The 19,732-nt window shown below is 43.0% G+C and overlaps 1 protein-coding gene across 5 annotated transcripts in view; it reads right to left on the reverse strand.

Moving 5' to 3' along the window:
- The window catches only part of HERC3 (HECT and RLD domain containing E3 ubiquitin protein ligase 3), a 163,974-nt gene extending 154,007 nt beyond the window's left edge, over positions 1-9,967 (reverse strand). For 3 of the 5 annotated variants that reach the window (XR_008687010.1, XR_016037428.1, XM_055434103.2), the window contains exons 1-2: positions 9,850-9,967; positions 7,368-7,428 (exon numbers count right to left, since the gene is read on the reverse strand). The gene's annotated coding sequence lies outside the window, so the exon portion shown is untranslated. Of the gene's footprint in view, positions 1-7,367; positions 7,429-8,964; positions 9,051-9,156; positions 9,375-9,849 lie in introns of those variants that run through there. The other 2 variants (XM_088836242.1, XM_055434104.2) reach the window with 2 other exon arrangements.
- Positions 9,968-19,732: the final 9,765 nt, after the last annotated feature.

Raw genomic sequence — 19,732 nt, forward strand, 5'->3', positions numbered from 1 at the left:
GAAGAACTGATGCTTTTGAACTGTGGTATTGGAGAAGACTCTTGAGAGTCCCTTGGACTGCAAGGAGATCAAACCAGTCCATCCCAAAGGAAATCAGTCCTGAATATTCATTGGAAGGACTGATGCTGAAGCTGAAACTCCAATATTTTGGCCATCTGATGCAAAGAACTGACTCATTTGAAAGGACCCTCATTCTGGGAAATATTGAAGGCCAGAGGAGAAGGGGAAGACAGAAGATGAGATGGTTTGATGGCATTACTGACTCGATGGACATGAGTTTGAGTAAGTTCCAGGAATTGGTGATGGACAGGGTAGCCTGACATGCTGCAGTCCATGGGGTCGCAAAGAGTCGGGCACAACTAAGCAACTGCAATGAACTGAACTGAATTGTCTCTCTTTATCTGATAACAACCCTATGTCCTCCTGCACAGAGGTGAGCATGACCCTGGCCAAAACACTCAGAGAAGGCCGAAGATAATATATGTGATAGATGAGCTCTGTTCATGCATGAGTTCCAGTGCTGCTGCCTGTGAGTCCAGGGTTAATTAAAAAAAAAAAAAAAGAGGAAATTCACTGATCTGCACATGTGACCATTTAGGAAAGTGTTCAAGTAACATCTATAGTGCATAAAGAAGCCACAGAAGTGATAGAAAAGCAACTTAATCTGTAGATTCATGAGATGATGCCTGATCAGAGTGTATTAGACAGCAGCGCTGCAAGGCTGAAACCCAAAGAAATTTACCCGGAGTTCAGGAAAACTTTTTTTAAAAAAGAAACAAAAAAAAAACCTCTTCCTGACTAGTGTTTTATTATAAAGAAATACAGTATAGAGTTAATCATTTGTAAGAAATAGTCATCGAATAAGATATCTAAACAGAAACACCCCCACCCACCACCACTGGCCATAACAAGAGACTGTGGGATCTTAGTTCCCCAACCAGGGGTTAAACCTGGGCAGTGAAACTACATAGTCCTAACCACTGGATTGCTAGGGAATTCTCCCCAGAAACACACTTAAATTCACATAAGACAAAGTTATGCATTGATCTTTGACATAGAGTCTCTCAGCAGGAGACTAAAGCCTGTGTCTCCTGGGAGCAAAACGGCTCAGGCCTCACTAATTTGGCCTTTGCAGCAACTTCATACAAGTTAACTTCTACGAGAATCAACTCTATACAGTTTAATGAGACTCGTCTTTGTTTGCTTAAGAGTGTTTGAATTGGATCTCTGTCACTTGAGGAAAAAAAACAACTCCTGACTGATAGTAGAAAAATTATACTTTAATAATAATAGCAGATAACACTTCAGCTGAGCTTATGCTGAGTCCAGCACTTTTCTACATGATTCACAGGTATTAAATCATTTAATCTTCTATGAAGTAGGTACTACCATTATCAACTCAAATTTTCAGATGAAGAAAGTGAAGACAAAAAAAGAATAAAGTGAGACAGAAAGTACTGAGTTGACTTGCCTAAATCACAAAACAAGGTAGTGGCAGAACTAGAATTTAAGACCGAGAATATGCTCTTGACTAGTATGCTAGAGCCTAGAAAAAGGACAGCCAGACAGTCAGAACTCCCCAATATCTCCGGCACTGTCCAGGGAGAAAGGGTACCATATTCAGTCAAGCTGACTGATCTGCTAAGTAATTACTGCCCAGTAGTGGAGATGGGTAGATGAGACTCCATAACACTAATCAATAAATTTACCCAGCCACTTGCCCTGCACAGATTCCATGATTAATGCTGCTGCTGCTAAGTCACTTCAGTCGTATCCGACTCTGTGTGACCCCATAGACAGAAGCCCACCAGGCTCCCCCGTCCCTGGGATTCTCCAGGCAAGAACACTGGAGTGGGTTGCCATTTCCTTCTCCAATGTGTAAAAGTGAAAAGTGAAAGTGAAGTCGCTCAGTCGTGTCTGACCCTTAGCGACCCCACGGACTGCAGCCCACCAGGCTCCTCCATCCATGGGATTTTCTAGGCAATAGTACTGGAGTGGCTTGCCATTGCCTTCTCCGCCATGATTAATAAGCAAGCTTAAATAACTGATTTCCAAAGCAGATCCCAGTATGGGAAAAAAATACCATGAGTAGCTGACCAAAGCATCCCAGCCTTCCTGAAGTTTCTACTTTTCACTATTAATTAGGCATCATGGATCCATCAGTTTCTTACAAGTTTGTTCAAAAGTGTGAAAGTAAGAGTATTAGTTGCTCAGTCATGTCCAACTCTTTGAGACCCCACCGACTATAGCCCACCAGGCTACTCCTCTTGTCCACAGGAGTCTCCAGGCAAGAATACTGGAGTGTATAGCCATTGTCTTCTCCAGGGGATCTTCCTGACCCAGGGATCGAACCAGGTCTCCTGCATTGCAGGTGGATTCTTTACCATCCGAGCCACCAGGGATTCAATCCTTGAGAGTCAGCTGAACTCTGGGTGCTCTGGACAACTGCAAGCCTCGGTAAGTAGCCTGAGGTATGGCCTCATCCCTTACTGACTAGTAGAAACCATTTATGGAAAAAGATAAATAGGGCTATTGTTAAAATTCTTCCCACCTGAGTTATAGTAATGCAATCTTCAAGGAGTCAAATGAAAACTACTAATTCAGGAGTAACTAAATAGCAACCACAGATAAGATATACTTCTATGAATGAATTATTAACCTTCACTGGAGATACAGTCCAGCTCATCACAATGCTCTGCCAAAACTAAAGCAGGAGGTACCAAAATCATCTAGTCAGGAGAGAAGTTCACTGTGTCCAAGAGAAGCCAGACATTAACATAGCTTTCACTTAAAGTACACTCTGGTGGAACCCCCGTATCTAGTAGCTACTGGTGTCCATGGAAGTTAAAGGTCTGCCTTTGGCAATGTTCTTCATAAATTGGCATTTTGACCTCCTGTGTCCTTCCTCCCACTTTTCCTCACTCATTGTCTCTCCCTTGCTTCTAGAGGAGTAGAATCTTTTACTTCCCTTCAAAATACACCATTACAAAAGGCACTGCTGGGAAAAAAAAAAGGAGTTGGGGGGGTGCGGGGGCGTTCCCTGGCTGTCCAGTGGTTAAGACTCTGCACTTTCACTTCTACAGACTAGGGTTTGACCCCTGGTTAGGAATCTAAGATCCTGCATGCCACGCAGTCAGAAAAAAAAAAGGTGCTGCAGAAGAATATAGGACTACACGCTGGCTCAGCACCCAAACCAGCCACCTTGGCTGCCCTGTGCCACTTCAGCCTGGCCTCTCCATTTCCTGCCTCTTACCCCTCTCTCACAAAACAAGAAGAAGAAAGATGGACCTTCTGTTCCCCCAACAGCACACCTCCTACTTTTCCCAGTGCCTCTCCTCATCTATTCGTGGTTAAGGTGGCTCAGACAGTAAAGAATCCGCCTGCAATGCAGGAGACCTGGGTCTGATTCCTGGGTTGGGAAGATCCCCTGAAGAAAGGAAAGGCTATCCACTCCAGTATTCTGGCCTGGAGAACTCCATGGACGATATAGTCCATGGGGTCACAAAGAGTCAGACACGATTGAGCAACTTTCACAAGGGTCAAAAGGACTAAAGTTCAAGTCCTGAATTAACCATGTGCTAGCTGTGAAACTTTGGGGAAGATATTTAAACACTCTAAGCCCATTTCCTGTCCCTAAAATGGCAAAAAGAGAAACGGGGCTGTAGCGAGTGCTGAGCCTGGTGCTCAGCACTCAGGGTAACTGTCAGAGGCTGCAGGCACTGTGACTCCTACTCCGGGTGCTCTTCGGAGGCCTCAGAACACAGGGCAGCTCCCCAACGGGCTGGGGTTGTGACTGCCTTCTTCCTGTGGTTAGCATCTGCTGTTCTGCCAAGGCTGCACTACCACTGGCAGGCAGAACTTTCACATGGGAAATCTGAGGTTACAAAGACAAGGTTTTTACATGTTTTTTTTTCTCTGCACTTCCACTGCAAGGGGCTCAAGGTAGGTACATAAATCTCCTTTTATCAGTCTTAGAGAGCTGAACACTAAAAGACAAGCTGCAACTCCTAAACTCTGTCTTACTAATCAGACTGTGCAACCTAAAAACTGATTCTTGGTTCTTTGAAAATCACTAAAATCATTTTAAATATAAATAACACTCAGGCAGGACTTCTAATCTCATTTGTGACAGGGATAAGCTTCGTTTCAAATAAACTCAGGAGCCCTGTCCTGAATGATGTGTGGGAAAGGGAGGGTCTTTTCCAAAAGCAGGAAAAGGGAATGTCCCAGGCTCCAGGGCTCTGCAGGCACTCCCCAGACCCAAGCTTTAAATAAATCTGGAGCCAAAACTCAAATGCAGTATTAACTCCAGTAACAAAGAAGATTTATTCTAATGACATGCTTTATTGTCAGAAAGTTTACTACCATAGGCAGAAATAGCCCAGAAGGCAGAGAGAAGTTTTCAACAATGTGAATCCACTCCTTGCTTGTTTCCAACTTCAACTGGACTTTGGTCTTCTGACCCTTTTAGCCGACAAAGGAAACATTCCTACCCCTCCCCTGATGACTCTGCCCCAGGTGGCACCTTCTTTATTACCTGGTGCTGGGCTTCGGACTAGAAGGATGATCTTTCCATTGTGTGCATAAGCCATAAGCTGCCTTCAGAAAAACAGACTTGACCAGACAGGCAAGCATTAAAAAGTCTAACAGTGCCAAGTCAAGGACACAAAGCAACCAGGACTCTGACCCACAGCTGGTGGAAGTATAAGTTGGCAGAACCACTTTGGAAAACAAGTGCGCATTATTACCTAGTGAAGATGAAGATGTAAATACCCCATGGCACAGTAATTAAACTCCTAGATATATGACCAGCACTCTCCAACTTACCAAGGACCTACAGTGTCCCTTCACAATGCTGAGAACTGGAGATCGAAAATGGGGTAAAACCTGGAAACTAAGAATTCTGTGATGGAAATGTTACGTATCTGTCGCGTCCAATATGTGTGTGGGAGCCACCAGCCATATGTGACTACTGAGCACTTGAAATGTGGCTAATAATGAGATGAAATTTTAATTACATTTAATTTTAATAATTTTAATACAAGCAGTCACATAGGCTAGTGGCTATCCTAATATATAATGCAGCAAGAAACTCATAATATACGCCCCAAGATATATGCACAAGAATGTTCATTTCAGGATTGTCTGAGACACATAGAACAGAGACAACCCAGACGTCTACCTATAAGTAAATGGATAAGCTGCAGCACATGCATAAGATAGAATACTGCACATCAGTGAAAAAGAAATTAATTCCATCTATAAGCATCAGTTCTGCTTCATCTTAAAAATGGTGCTGAGGTAGGGAAAAAATCACAAAAGAATTCAGAACGCAGAATGTGATGTATTTTTACAAGGTCAAAACACAAGTGTAACAAGTATTTGAAGAAAAACTTTAGTGGTGCTAAAATTTTAAAAATTAAAAAAACAGTCAATATTAATACAAAGGCCAAGAGAGATTTTTGTATTAATATATATAGCAATGGAGGGTACCATCTGGAAGGAGCATAGAGGGAGCTTCAGTGACGTGGCTGATGTTCTGTTTCTGCCCTTTTATTGTTGTTTGCAGCACATGTATTACACATATTGCTTTATGCTTTCAGATACATCACGCTATAATAAGAAGAAATATACTATTTTTAAGGTAGGATCACTGCTTCCTGCATCTCACCCACCAATTTGCAATCCATGTGCAGACTGAGCTACTCCATGAAGGGAACCAGGTTTTACTCATCTGCCAATCTCCAGTACCCAGCATAACAAAGGAGCACAGTAGATGCTACTTAAGTGCCTAGCGAACAGAACCCAAATCTGAGAAAACCAGAATTCTCACAATCTAAAGTTGCTAGGTTTTGTCTGCCAGGTAATATCAGATACACATTCCCTAAGCTATAACCAAAAAAATGTATTTCCTCCATTCTAAATGTGCTTTCCCTCACAGATCTGAAAGCAGAAGGCTTTTTACAATCCAAGCTGTCTTTAAAAAGTGGTGTTTCTCAATGCTAAAGCTGAGGAATGGAAGCTCCATTAAGGAAGGACTGAGTCTCTCTGTTCATTTCTCTACCCCTAGAGGCTAGAAGAGTGTTTGGCACACAGGAAGAGCTTGATAAGTAGATGCTAAATGAAGAAAAAGCAATAGTTACCACTACTGCAAGCCTACTGTGTGTCTGAGTCTGTGCTAAAAACTTCACACAGATTATTTGTCCTTTACAATAACCTTAACACTTAGCAAGGTTAAGTCACTTGCCCAGGAACATACAGATAAGCACTGCTGCTGCTGCTGCTGCTAAGTCACTTCAGTCGTGTCCGACTCTGTGTGACCCCATAGACGGCAGCCCACCAGGCTCCCCCGTCCCTGGGATTCTCCAGGCAAGAACACTGGAGTGGGTTGCCATTTCCTTCTCCAATGTGTGAAAGTAAAAAGTGAAAGTGAAGTCGCTCAGTCGTGTCCGACCCTTAGGGACCCCATGGACTACAGCCTACCAGGCTCCTCCATCCATGGGATTTTCTAGGCAATAGTACTGGAGTGGCTTGCCATTGCCTTCTCCGACAGATAAGCACTAGCTATGGTAAATAAGTATTAGCTGTGGTGGCAACTTACTTAAAGTGGCAAAGGCAGGATTCAAATATCATCTCCCAGACTCCAAAGCCCATTCTCTTATTAAACACAAAGCTATATCACCACTCAAATAAAACAAAGTCAAGCTATCTTCCTTTTCCGATTTTAAAAACAAAAGTTAAAAGAAGATGCTGCACACAGTAAGTGAGCTCATATTAGCTGATGGTGATGTTTACAGGCAACTTGAATCAGACCTTGTGTCAGCCAGAGACAGAAGGGATGAGCGAGGCCATCTCAACAGTTAGCCAGGCTTCTCTCCATGTCCACCCAACCTCATAATAAAATTCGTTCACTTACTGGCTCATACACATAAACACACGCCCTTGACACCAGCAAGTACTATTTCTAAATGTTGTAAATGTCTGAAGGGGACAGAGTTATCCCAAGAAAGGGATCATCTTATTATAGAGAACTTAAAAGTCCATTTGATCCAACCTCTAGGCAAGAGACTGACATTTTTAACCTCATTTTAATGGCAGCTGAAGTTAACTTCGGTCCTCTGAGAAGTAGCTGGTTGAAGCTGAGACCAGAAACTAGGTCTCCTACTTCCTGAGTTCACCTTGTTCTCTTCTCTCGATCACAGTGGAAGAAGCCAGTAAGGATTTGTTAAGGTCCCTCTCTAGGCAGCTATATTAATCTAAGTCCTTTACGTTGATTATCCTCTTTAATCCTCTTACCCATTCTGGGAGTTAGATATGATCCCAAGTACAAGATGAGGAAACAGGTTCAGAGAAATAAAGTAACTTACCACGGTAAAACACTTCGCATCAGTTACTTAAGCCAGACTGGTTCCACTTCACCCTGCAGATCTGCAAAGTAAAGAAAAAAACAACGCACATCAATATATTAACAGAATGCTACAAAGCGCTTTCAAGTTACTGAAAACAAAAGGAAATGTAAACTTCTGAAAAGAAAATATCTTTAAATTATGCAAGCTTGAATATGCCCCAAATATTTTAACTCAGGATGGGAGTCTGGTTAACGCTAATAATATAACCACTAACCAACTATGAAGATGTCACCTCTAAAAGTGAACTTACAGTTAATTGGATTGTTAGTTCAGTTGGTTAGAGCATGATGCTAAAAGTGAACCTAGAGATATAGATAGCACCTTTAAAAATTCCTAGCATTTGTAAGTAGATGTAAAAGTAAAAATAGAGTTATTTTTAGAGTTATATTTTATTTTAACCCATTTAGGTTAAAAAAGATAATTTTTAAAAAATAATTCAATTTTTCCTCCATTTCCCATGTACCACACATATTATAGCATTTTTTGCCACAACTGTTTTGAAGCCTTCCTTATTTTTCCTTCCTTCTCATCACCACATCCTCTTTCATGAAAAACAAGATGGGACTGAGAGGCACCTTAGTCTGTCAAAAAAAAAAAAAAGTGCTGTATGATTTTAAGATACTGTAATCATAACTTTATTTCTTCTACATAATGTAAGAAACTGCCATGAAATTTGGAGAATATTACTTTTATTTCTGAAACGGAAACAAAACTATCTTGGATCTATGCAACTCTCGTTATATAGAGGGAAAAAAGCTTTTATTATGCGGATCTTAAGAAATTTAAATTTGTTACTCAGAATGAAATGCTATAACCAATGGCTCCAACCACACCATTTAGAACGTTCTGAAATCTGTTTCTTTTTTCAAAAATAAAATCCCAACTACTTACTGAAAAAGTAAAACTGACTGCTAAACCAACTGAGTTTCTTTCTTTCCTGCCAAAGAAAGTTGTTCTGTCAAAGAGCTTTTAGTCTTCCTCTTTGATTCCTGCATCCTTTCTCCAGAAGGTTCCTAGCCTCCATGCGGTCAGACAATGATGTGTAATTTTTCTATTTTGCTTTAAAAGGGGTTTAAATATATTACTCCCCTTTTCTAATATACAATGCCGCCCCCCCGTAAAAGTAGGAAAAGAGACAGCTTCACAGTAATCTCCTCCTAAAACAGGACAGCATCTCTCTTCAGAGTCACTGCATTTTAAAACGGTGTTAATTCTCATTTTATTTCGCTTTTCTTTCTCCTCAGCCTGGAGTTTAAAAAGCGGCCCACTTGATGTTATCAAATCATCAGATGAAAGGTTCTAGAAATAGTTTCCTATTTGTGGAAAGAGTCAGGAGACACAAAAAAGGAAGACAGCGCTTGAATCGTCTTTCCCAAAGCATTTCGTGCGCAATGAATGCAAGTGAAATCCTGGAAGGCTTAGCTCTGAATTTAAGATACTTCCAAATGGGGCTGACTTAAAAGCTAAAGTAAAGTGCAATCAGAAAACCACCATAAACACTGAGACACCAAAAGCAAAGTTTAAATACACATCTTCCCGGTGCCACGGAGCATACCCCGAATCAAACCACAATTGCTTGAGGTGCGGTCTCTACAGCAGCTCCGGGTTGGCCTGTTTGAGGTTACACATGCCCTTCTCTGTCAGCTGTCCCGGTGTGCCCACTCCACACATTCATAAATGACTCAAGGTGCCACCTGCCCCCGAACGTCCCAGTTCCGGCCACCCCCGCGACCGTCCGCGCTCTTACGTGTCCGCACACACACGTGTCCGCACACACCCTCGCCCCAGCTCCGCCCAGGAGGCGGACTCCCACCGGGCGAACCCCGCGCGGCCTCGGCGAAGTGGGCGGTGCCGGGAAGCGCGGCCGCCGAGCCCCCAGACCCCGGAGCAAGCTCCTCGCGGCAGCCGCAGTCCCTCAAAACGCAGAGGCCTCGGCGGCTCCCATTTCGCCGGGAAGCTTCCGGGCCCTTCCCCGCAACGGTGTCACCCGAGCCCCGGAATTTAAATAGGGGCAGGCGAGGAGGAAGGGGAGGGTCCTCTGACTTTCTGCGTCGCAATGCCTCCCAGTTCGCAGGCAGCCTGGTCGGGGCGCGGGGCGCTCCCGGCTTTAAAGCGGCTCCCGGCCTCTCCGGGCGCCCGGGCTCTTCAGGTCAGAACCAGAGCGCTGAAAACGCCTGGAAGGCGCACGCGAGGCGGAGGGGCACCTGCCCGCCCGGCCCCGGCGCAGCGCCGCCGCCCGCGTCCCGCAGGCACTGAAGGCGCCGCGCCCCGACCTCCCCGCGCGCCCGGCTCGGGCTCGCCGCGGAAAGCGCCCCGCAGCCGCAGCCGCCCCTCCGGCAGCCGGGCGCTGACAGCGCGCAGAACGCGGCGGGCGCGCGGCTGCAGCGCCGCGGTGCCCTCCTGCCCAGAACCCCAGAACCCCAGCCCCCGCCCCGCGCACCTCGGCGGCTCGGGATTCCGGCTGTGACAGCTCCACCGACCCGGCTCAGGGTTTCTCCGATTCGGCGTCACAATAATAAGGAAGTTTCCCCGCAAGCCTGCGGGCGGCGGAATGCGCCGGGTAAAGGACGGCACGGCCGGCCAATGGGCTTCCTTTGGGGGCGAACCTGCACCAATAGTGGCCGCGGCGGAGCCGGAGGCGGGGCGGCGAGAGCCGCGGGCGGGAGGCCGGGAGAGGCCCAGGCCCCGGAGGGAGGCGGGGGCCGCCCACGGTGACAAGACCACCGCGGGCTCGGCGAGGGAACAGCGGCGTCGGCTTGTGTCGGCGAAGATCCGACTGCAAGATTCCGACCATTAGCGCTGGAACTGGATTGCTTTTCACGGGCGGGGAAGGGAGGGACACTAATCAGCGGTTGGTTTTTCAGGTTCTGGGCTCTGAGTCTTATTATTTGTGCAGAGATGGTCAGAAGCCTTGGGCATAGGGGAAAAAAGCTAGAGGTGACAATTGAGGGTGCGCTGTTAAGCATCGTGTTCCATCCACAATGGAGGAGTCTTGTTTCACTCGCCCTCGGAGGACTGGAGGAAGCGCCAAGCCGAAAGCCGGGCTGCGCGATGGGACAGGCGGGAAGGAGGTCGGCGCTTTCCTGGGAACCTCGCAGAGAGTTGGGGTGGAAGAGAAAAGCGGCGCAGCAGCAGCAGAAGCAACGGGAGCTTGGGGAAGACTAGGGGGCTGCTGAGAAGCATGAAAAGAAATCAGTGAGTGGGAGATCTGAGAGACACTAAGTGGCCTAAAACCTAGTAATAGATAAAGAAGTTTGTCCTCCCCTACTTTCCCTGGCGCTGAATCTCAGAGCTTCCGTCTCCTCTCCAAGGTCACAGTGCCTTCCGAGTTACCCTGATCCTTGTCTGATCCACAGATAATCTTGTGACGAAAACATTCTCACAAAAGTGACTTCATGAGCCTACCGCACCACCTCCCATACCCCTAAATTTGCAGCACAGAACAGAAATACTGGGAAAGTACTGTTTTAACTCAAAGGAATGACTTAACTCCTGGAAGAATTTCTGTAACCTGACATTTGAACTGGGAAGGTCCTGTGAGGCCAGATTCTTCCCAAGAACATTGAAATCGGGTCAGGTCTGCAGTTATCTTTGAGAATTTACTAGATTGACCAAGCAGAAAAGAAGTTTTGGAGAGTAATACATCCTGGGGATGGGGCACTGTTGGCTGGCATATAGGCTGTCACTGACATATGCAAGTATCATACGCTCCTGTGACAAGACAAGAAAGCAAAATTGCAGTTACCAGGTAGCTGTCATCTATGAAAATGATTCCCACCTTTGAAGTTTGAATCACACTGGATACCTTTAGAAACGCCGGGGACAAGATTAACACAATTCCCTTATGCTCCAGAGATGTGGCGGTTTCACAAAACTCCAGGTCTCTTACAAAGACATAATCCCAATTGAGAGATGGTATCACCAAAAAGAATTGGAGGAAGGGCAAAAAGAAATCACTGTGGGAAGGAAGTTTCCCCATGGTCAAGAAGGAAAGAATAAGAGTCTATTTTCATGTCCTGTATATGAGGTTTGTAGTCAGCATTTAGGTCAATATCTCAGGCTGATGGTTTTTCATATGAAATTTTATCTTGAAAAAAAAGTTGGTTACCTGAGGCTCAAGTATGGAGTTGGGACAGGAGTCAGAATTACAAACTGAGGTACTATAAAGGTCCTTACCAAATAAACATCCAGAACCCTGGGAACTTACTCTTACAGAATAATCAGTGACTGTACACACTCCACTTCATTTTAATTTCTTAACTGAACCAATATAAAACTGCAGTTTGCTCAATAAGCATGTCCTGCTCCATTTATCAAAATGGCTTTAAATGACCCCAGCAACAATAGTCCTAATAGCAGATATTTAAACTGGCTTGAAGAGGTACCTTGGTTTACTTTTTCTATTTCTGTAGCTCTGTCTTCCATCCATTTTTTTCTGACTTCCACATGTTCTCTACCAGATACACTCTACACTGAGCATCAAAACGGAACAGTCCCTATAGTCTTGGAGGGGGAGGCAAACATTAACCAAATAGCCATAGTAAGAACTAGACAGTCACTAATCATGAGAAATTTTCCAAAAGAAAAACATTCATGTTAAAAATATTTAATCCCAACAAGAACTATAAACAGAATTGAGCTCCAGTTAATGCTATATATGCTGAAGTATTTAGGAGGAAATATCTGATGTTGGCAACTTATTCTGAAAATGTTTTTATTTTAAAAGATGGACTGACAGATGAGTGAAGAGATGGATAGATATCACATACAGCAAAAATGTTAAGTATAGATTAACATGGTAGGTAGATGGGTGTTCACCATGCATTACTGCCAACTTTTTTGTGTGTTTGGAAAGTTTATATTAAAAATTGTTGTGAGTGAAGTGAAAGTCGCTCAGTTGTGTCCAAGTCTTTGTGACCCCATGGACTATACAATCCGTGGAATTCTCCAGGCCAGAATACTAGAGTGAGTAGCCTTTCCCTTCTCCAAGGGATCTTCCCAATCCAGGGATCGAACCCAGGTCTCCCACATTGAAGGCAGATTCTTTACCAGTTGAGTCAAAAGGGAAGCTCCCCCCAAAACTGTTGGAACACCAAAAATAAATAATCAAACAAATAAATAGTGGGATAAAGTCTAAAATAAATTTTGACAGGCAGAAGGAATCACATGGTCCAGCTGGAGTACTGAGCATCACATAAGGAATCTCCAATGGCAGGGGCTGATTCCCAAGCCTGCTGCATCTCCACCCGAACAGACATCAATTTGTTCCATTCTTCACAACTTCTTGAATGCATATGCCTATTTTTGAATTGAAAGAAATTTTAGTGCAGTAGGAATACTGTTTAATAATGATTGTTCTCTGTGTTTACTTACACTGCAGACAAACTTTCACTTGGTAAAATTTTGACAGAGACAAACTTCAGGTAAGTCAGATTAAACACGTGGGGAAACAGGGAGTTTCCTGGCAGTCCAGTGGTTAGGACTGGGCAGCTTTCACTGTGGTGACCCAGGTTCTACCCCTGGTCAGGAAACAAAGATCCCACAAGCCACACTATGTGGCCAAAATCAAAAAAAAATGTGGGGAAAACAACCAGGCCAGCCACAACATTCTGTCCTACAGGCATATTTTTGAGGAACAGGTGTCGTCATGTCTAGGAAGGGAAAGCAATGATTATTTAGCACATAATGGGTATGAACCCTGTAAAAGTACACAATCACAACAGTGTTTCTTGGTACCACAGAGCCCCCAACAAATTACACATTTTGTCAGTCAAGTCAATACTCAGTGGAAACATTGGTTGTAAAACAGTTCATATATTTTTTTGGTTGTTTAATAGGGTTTATCAAAGAGGCCTATATATTCCCAGGATGGTTGTCTGAGGAGCCCTTACAAATAGCTGAGAAAAGAAGAGGAGCAAAAGGGAAAGGAGAAAAGGAAAGATATACCCATTTGAATGCAGAGTTCCAAAGAATAGCAAGGAGAGATAAGAAAGCCTTCCTCAGTGATCAATGCAAAGAAATAGGGGAAAACAATAGCATGGGAAAGACTAGAGATCTCTTAAAGAAAATTAGAGTTACCAAGAGAACATTTCATGCAAAGATGGGTACAATAAAGGACAGAAACAGTATGGACCTAACATAAGCGGGAGATACTAAGAAGAGGTGGCAAGTATACATAGAAGAACCATGCAAAAAAAGATCTTTATGACCCAGATAACCACAATGGTGTGATCACTTACCTAGAGCCAGACATCCTGGAATGAGAAATCAAGTGAGCCTTAGGAAGCATCACTACAAAAAAGCTACTGGAGGTGATGGAATTCCAGCTGACCTATTTCAAATCCTAAAAGATAATGTTGTGAAAGTGCTCCACTCAATATGCCAGCAAATTTGGAAAACTCAGCAGTGGCCACAGGACTGGAAAAGGTCAGTTTTCATCCCAATCCCAAAGAAAGGCAATGCCAAAGAACGTTCAAACTACCGCACAATTGCACTTATCTCACATGCTAGCAAAATAACGCTCAAAATTCTCCAAGTTAGGCTTCAATGGTACGTGAACCTAGAACTCCAAGATGTTCAAGCTGGATTTAGAAAAGGCAGAGGAACCAGAGATCAAATTGCCAACATCTGTTGGATCATTGAAAAACCAAGAGAATTCTAGAAAAACATCTACTTCTCCTTTACTGACTATGCCAAAGCCTTTGACTGTCTGGATCACAACAAACTGAAAAATTCTTAAAGAAATGGGGATACCAGACCACCTTATCCGCCTCCTGGGAAACCTGTATGCAGGTCAAGAAGCAACAGTTAGAACCAGACATGGAACAATGGAGTGATTCAAAATTGGGAAAGGAGTACGTCAAGGCTGTTCCTTGTCACCTGCTTATTTAACTTATATGCAGAGTACATCATGCGAAATGCCAGGCTGGATGAAGCACAAGCTGGAATCAAGATTGCTGGGAGAAATATCAATAACCTCAGACATGTGGATGATACCACCCTTATGGCAGAAGGCAAAGAGGAACTAAAGAGCCCCTTGATGAAAGTGAAAGAGGAGAGTGAAAAAGTTGGCCTAAAACTCAACATTCAAAAAATGAGATCATGGCATCTGGTCCCATCACTTCATGGCAAATAGATGGGGAAACAACAGACAGAGTGACAGACTTTATTTTCTTGGACTTTAAAATCACTGCAGTTGATGACTGCAGCCATGAAATTAAAAGATGCTTGCTTCTTGGAAGAAAAACTATGACAAACCTAGAAAGCCTATTAAAAAACAGTCATTACTTTGCTGACAAAGGTCCGTCTAGTCAAAGGTACGGTTTTTCCAATAGTCATGTATGGATGTGAGAATTGGAACATAAAGAAAGCTGAGCGCTGACGAATTGATGCTTTTGAACTGTAGTGTTGGAGAAGACTCTTGAGAGTCCTTGAACTGCAAAGCGATCAAACTGGTCCTGAATATTCGTTGGAAGGACTGATGCTGAAGCAGACACTTCAATACTTTGGCCACCTGATGCAAAGAACTGACTCACCTGAAAAGACCCTGATGCTGGGAAAGATTGAAGGCAGGAGGAGAAGGGGATGACAGAGGATGATATGGTTGGATGGCATCACTAACTCAATGGACATGAGTTTAAGCAAACTCCAGGAGTTGGTGATGGACAGGGAAGCCTGGTGTGCTGCACTCCATGGGGTGGCAAAGAGTCAGACATAACTGAGTGACTGAACTGAACTGAGATTATCTAGGCTTATTGAAAACTGTCCTGTAATACATCACATTAATTTATTAATGTGAAAAAATAACTTGGAAGAAAGATATGGTAAATCAATATTGCCATCAATAAAATAATCATTAAGTATCTATTGAAAGTCTTCTATATGTAGAGGACAAGAAGCATCCTTCCTGACTACAAAGATCCTACAGTCATTATGACTAATCCTTTGTTTTTCTTGAAACTATTCATAATTTATATTTGCATTTGTTCTTATCAAGCCATTTGGATGAGACACAAGCACCTCAGATATAAAAAGCTCACTACTGTCATATGGGTGGAAATTAATTAACATTAACAAGATTTGATGGTTGAGCATTTCCTAAGAAAGCCTTTAGGGTGAGCTTTGGTTTGTCCCTGAAGACTGCATGAAATAGAACCTTGGAGCAATTGTATAGATCATGTTGCAATGAGTGTGATTCATTAATACAATACTTTTCTTAATCCTAGCAGAGGCATCTGCAGTGTGTTGCCTGATTTCTCTCTCTCATTTTTACTAAATAAACCTATACTTTTAGTGTACTCCAGAAGAAATAAGTAATCAAGGCAGTTATATCTGTAACGTTGTTGTATGCTATAACACAATGTAATTTACTTAATATAAGTCTGTAAAAAAAATAAAACAGTATTGTTTGTGTTTCCAAACCTTATGGCTATCCCCTTATATAAAGGGGAATGTATTAACTGGTATATAACTTTCTACTGACCTTTGGCATTTTGTTTTCATCCTATATGTATACACCATGCTTTCTGAATTTGTGTACCATTAGATACAATCACGCATGCAGTTAAAGGTGTTAGTCACTCAGTCATGTCTAACTCTTTGCGACACTATGGACTGTAGCCTACCAGGCTCCTCTGTCCATGGGATTCTCCAGGCAAAAATACTGCAGAAGGTGCCATTTCTTTCTCCAAAGGATCTTCCCAACACAGGGATGGAACCTGCATTTCTGGTGTCTTCTGCACTGGCAGGCAGATTCTTTACCACCAGTCCAATTGGGAAGCCTTTTCTGGATTTAACAATATATTAAATGTCTTCAATAGATTTACACACTATTCTACATCATTTTAAACAATACAAATATCCACAAAATATACTATAAGTTAATCAGTTTCCCACTTGTTGCATGTTTAAGTCGTTTTCAATCCTTTGCCATTATAAACAATAGTGCAACATAACTACACATGATGAACACAGCAAAATATCTGCCCTCAGTCTTGATTATTTCCTTAAGATAAACTCCTAGAAGTGCAACTGATAAGTTAGGCAGAACACAGTCTCTTTAAGTTCTTGAAATGTATTGCCAATATATCTCTAACAAAGGATACCACTAGCTAAGTACCTACACAGTATCTAAGTGGCCTCTGTCCACTTACCAGTAATGAGGTTGCTTTGTTTTGGTTTACATTTTTCTTTATGGTACTAATTTTGTAAGCCACCTGAAGTCTCAACTAGAACAAAAAAAAATCTTCTAGTAAAATAAAAAGCCATGTGGTGCACATCTAAAAATCAGGTTCAGTTCAGTTCAGTCGCTCAGTCGTGTCCGACTCTCCGCGACCCCATGAATCACAGCACGCCAGGCCTCCCTGTCCATCACCAACTCCCGGAGTTCACTCAAACTCATGTCCACAGAGTCGGTGATCCCATCCAGCCATCTCATTCTCTGTTGTCTCCATCTCCTCCCGCCCCCAACCTTTCCCAGCATCAGAGTCTTTTCCAGTGAGTCAACTCGTCGCATGAGGTGGCCAAAGTATTGCAGTTTCAGTTAGCTGTTTCTAAATACTCATATCAAAAATTACCTACATGCATAAAAATGTATGATTGAAGTGGCTGGTCTTTTGCTGAAATTCTGTCTGAGATCATATGATTCCCCCAATCCTTCCATATATCTGCCAAAAATAAAAGATTCCACAAAGAAAGTTCTATACAAATTCAAACCATTGTTAATCATTTTCATGTTCAGTGCACATGCACAAGCTAGTAACAATGGGTTGATGGTTCACCGAGTTTCATAGCAAACTAACAAGCAAAGTATCAGAATCTGTGTCATCCAGGAATAGAACGGTAGCTGGAGAAGGTATTTATTGTCCATTTGTAAAAAAAAGAAAGCTTAGTGTAATGATTTCTAGCATCCATTATGGTCCAATCACATTTGCCATCAACTGCCTTGTTACATTTACCAGCGTGTCCCACCTGTTATCGAAGAAAATGTTCTTACTCACCAACCATCAGATAGGCATTCACTTTCATAGCCTTTAGGGGTAGATTTGTACCATTCCATCCAAGCCCTTGCCTTTTTAATTACTTGGATAAAATTTCAAGGCAAATATATAACCGTCAGGCTAGAACCAACTAAACTGACCTGTCTAGTACCTGAAATGAAACATATACCCTGGGCCTTATTAGTACTATGTTCTGATGAAATGTACTGATATTTCTGAGGGTAAATGGGTGTCATGGATTAAACATTTCCCTCCAAAATTCATGTCTACATAAAAACTTCAGAATGTGAACATATTTGGAATAGTCCATTAAGATGAGGTCATACTGGATTAGGAAGGCCCTAAATCCAACAACTGGTATCCTTATGAGAAAGCCGTGTGAACATACAGAAACACACAGGTAAAGCATCATGTGAAGATGGAGATAGAAACTGGGGTGACCAAGTCAAGGAATGCCAAGCAACCACCAAAAGTGAGGGAAAAGGCACAGAGAAAAGATTCTCCATCAGAGCTTCCAGGAGAAACCAGCTGCAAACACCTTGATTTTGAGTGTCAGCCTCCAAAATCATGAGATAATACATTTCGGCTGTTTTAAGCCATCCAGTTTGTGCTACAAAAGTGATACCTATATATACATATATATTCTTTTTTAGATTCTTTTCCCTTCAGTTCAGTTTAGTTGCTCAGTCATGTCTGACTCTTTGCAACCCCATGGACTGCAGCACACCAGGCTTCCCTCTCCATCACCAACTCCCAGAGCCTGCTTGAACTCCATTGAGTCGGTGATGCCATCCAACCATCTCATCCTGTTATCCCCTTTTCCTCCTGCCTTCAATCTTTCCCAGCATCGGGGTCTTTTCCAGTGAGTCAGTTCTTCACATCAGGTGGCCAAAGTATTGGAGCTTCAGCTTCAACATCAGTCCTTCCAATGACTATTCAGGACTGATTTCCTTTAGGTTTGACTGGTTGGATCTCCTTGCTGTCCAAGGGACTCTCAAGAGTCTTCTCCAACACCACAGTTCAAAAGCATCAATTCCTCAGCGCTCAGCTTTATGTTCCAACTTTAACATCCATACATGACTACTGGAAAAACCATAGCTTTGACCAGCCGGACCTTTGTCAGCAAAGGTCTTTTCCCTTGTAGGGTATTACAAGCTATTGAGTATCATTCCTTGTGCTATACAGTAGATCCTTGTTGTTCATCTATTATATATATAATAATGTATATATGTTAATCCTAAACTCCTCATTTATCTCTCATTACCCCTGCTCTCTTTGGTACCCGTAAGTTTTTTTATTTTTAATTGGAGTATAATTGCTTTACAATATTGGTTCAGTTTCTGCCCTATATCTATGTTAATCAGGCATAGGTATACATTTGTCCCCTCCTTCATGAACCTCCCTCCCATCTCCCACCCCATCCCACCCCTCTATTTTGTCAGAGATCACCAGGTTGAGCTCCCTGCATCATACAGCAAATTCCCACTGGCTATTAATCTCAGATATGCAGATGACACTACCCTTATGGCAGAAAGTGAAGAGGAACTCAAAAGCCTCTTGATGAAAGTGAAAGAGGAGAGTGAAAAGGTTGGCTTGAAGCTCAACATTCAGAAAACAAAGATCATGGCATCTGGTCCCATCACTTCATGGGAAACAGATGGAAAAATAGTGGAAACAGTGTCAGACTTTATTTTTTTGGGTTCCAAAATCACTGCAGATGCTGATTGCAGCCATGAAATTAAAAGACGCTTACTCCTTGGAAGGAAAGTTATGATCAACCTTGATAATATATTAAAAAGCAGAGACATTACTTTGCCAACAAAGGTCCATCTAATCAAGGCTATGGTTTTTCCCGTGGTCATGTATGGATATGAGAGTTGGACTGTGAAGAAAGCTGATAGCCGAAGAATTAATGCTTTTGAACTGTGGTGTTGGAGAAGACTCTTGAGAGTCCCTTGTACCGCAAGGAGATCCAACCAGTCCATTCTAAGGGAGATCTATCCTGGGTGTTCATTGGAAGGACTGATGCTAAAGCTGAAACTCCAATACTTTGGCCACCTCATGTGACGAGTTGACTCACTGGAAAAGACTCTGATGCTGTGAAGGGTTGGGGGCGGGAGGAGAAGGGGACGACCGAGAATTAGATGGCTGGATGGCATCACCGACTCTGTGGACATGAGTTTGAGTGAACTCCGGGAGTTGGTGATGGACAGGGAGGCCTGGCGTGCTGTGATTTATGGGGTCGCGGAGAGTCGGACACGACTGAGCGACTGAACTGAACTGAACTGAACTGAATGAATAGGTTTCAATGTTACTCTTTCAATT

Source organism: Moschus berezovskii, chromosome 5, assembly GCF_049115385.1.
Source record: "Moschus berezovskii isolate FMDL1 chromosome 5, NW_MosBer_1.0, whole genome shotgun sequence".
Lineage (NCBI taxonomy): Eukaryota > Metazoa > Chordata > Mammalia > Artiodactyla > Moschidae > Moschus > Moschus berezovskii.